The sequence below is a fragment of the Empidonax traillii genome, unplaced genomic scaffold (assembly GCF_003031625.1).
Source record: "Empidonax traillii isolate 1590-97213 ecotype Southwest subspecies unplaced genomic scaffold, ASM303162v1 scaffold1115:size468604, whole genome shotgun sequence".
In the NCBI taxonomy this organism is placed as follows: domain Eukaryota; kingdom Metazoa; phylum Chordata; class Aves; order Passeriformes; family Tyrannidae; genus Empidonax; species Empidonax traillii.
The window spans coordinates 234685-236553 of NW_020956308.1; the positions used below are offsets into that span (position 1 = coordinate 234685).

A 1869-nucleotide genomic window follows, 5' to 3' on the forward strand; every position below is an offset into this window, starting at 1 on the left:
AAAAAAAAAAAAAAAAAAAAAAAAAAAAAAAAAAAAAGAAGTACACATTTATTACCTTAGATGTTCAAGCCCATCTGTTCTATTGTTCACTAGGGACTTAAAAACTTACTGCTTTAATATATTAAGAAACCAATAATTACTTTGACCAAGAAAATGATTATTACTTTTGCTTTGTTGAATCACTATCCAGAGACGTTTCTTTCTTCTTGTGTTAAGTACAGTGATTTACATTCACTGTATGCCCCGTGTGCAGGCACTGGCTTCAGTCCCAATTAAGTCTGATGTTTAAGGGTATCTGCATGAGTGTGTGTTAAAATAAAACAATATTTATCCCAAAACTGAGATAATAGGAGATTCTTGTGAATCTTCTTACCTGTGAAGAAAAGAGGGAACTCTTTAAAATCAGAGCATGCGTTTCATTACAGGACTAACATAACTCTTAGAAAGACTTTGATTATTTGGAAGGGAAATGTGTTTTATTTACGTGTTTATATCAGCAAAGCTACAAAGTTACAATTTTGGTGACTGTGATGACCAGGAAACATCACTAAGTGCTCATACTGTACCTGTCTTATTACACGAACGTATGGAACCAGCACATTCCATTCTCCTGCAAAAGATACAGAATATCCTATCACCTAGAGTAATAGCTCTGATTTATAATTAATAACCTGTTACATAAACTTTACTTATATCTAAAGTTGGCTATGTTATCCTATGTATCCCTACTAAAAAAGGAAGATATTTTAGCAATGTTTGAAGTAGATGAGGTACCGCTGAGAGGGAAGAGTGTCAGAAATATATTAAGATGTTGGAGGTCTACAGATAACTTGTGACCTAATGAAATACCACCAAGGAATAATTACAAGATCTGGATTCGTTTGCTGGTTGGGGTTTTGTCCTACCTAGAAATTCAGTTTAGTTTAGATTGTGCTGTGTTCATGCTGCATTTACAGGCCAAGAAAGGAAATTACGCTTTCCTGTGGGATGTGACAGTGGTGGAATATGCGGCGCTGACAGATGACGAATGCTCTGTGACAGTCATAGGAAACAGCATCAGCAGCAAAGGATACGGGATAGCACTCCAGCATGGAAGTCCCTACAGAGATCTTTTCTCCCAGAGGTAAACTGAAACAAAGCTCGTTTTAGAGGATTCTGCTCTATAGCCAGCAACCATTTGTGGTTCACATTAATGACAGCAGAGAGGTTGAGTTCAGGCTCCAACAAAGCTGCTACTTCTGCTCCATGTGGATCTGTTTTGATAGGAGGGGACGGAGGTGATGCATTGATGTGTGGCCTCACACCTTCATGCAGTGCTGCCTCTGGCACAAAGGACCAATGAATATGTTTTTCATGTGAATGTGTACACTGAAACGAAGACAGGCAGCGGTGCAGGCATGTGTGGCCTTAGGAAAAGGTGAGCTGGTGCTCCCCTCCAGGCAGGGAACTGAAGCAAGATTTCCTCATTTTGCTCCTTCTTTATAAAAAGAAGCAAAACTCCAGCTGCATAACTAGAGACAAAGCTGCCTCGAGAGAACAGATTGTTAGTAAACAGCTAAAACAGTTATCAAACCAAATCCAAAATGAATCATTCATGCAGAGAAGGGACACTTCACAAGAGACAAAACAATGATTAATTAGCAACTGTTAACACAGTAATTCAGGCATTAAGTAACAGCGCTGAAGTAAAATCCTTTTGAATAAAGTACATTTGCTGAAGTAAATGAGTTGGTCTCTGCCTAAACAGATTTGTATTAAGTGGTGCACAAACAGTAGCATGTTTAGCCTCCCATGATTTTGAAATTATTGTGGAAGAGCAGCAGTGGAGTGGGTTGAGCATTTCACTAGTGGGACCAGCTGTTGCAGCTG

General features: G+C 38.7%; 1 protein-coding gene across 1 annotated transcript in view; it reads left to right on the forward strand.

Moving 5' to 3' along the window:
• LOC114068709 (glutamate receptor ionotropic, delta-1) overlaps positions 1 to 1869 on the forward strand; it is a 248750-nt gene that overhangs the window by 223494 nt on the left and 23387 nt on the right. The window lies entirely within an intron of this gene.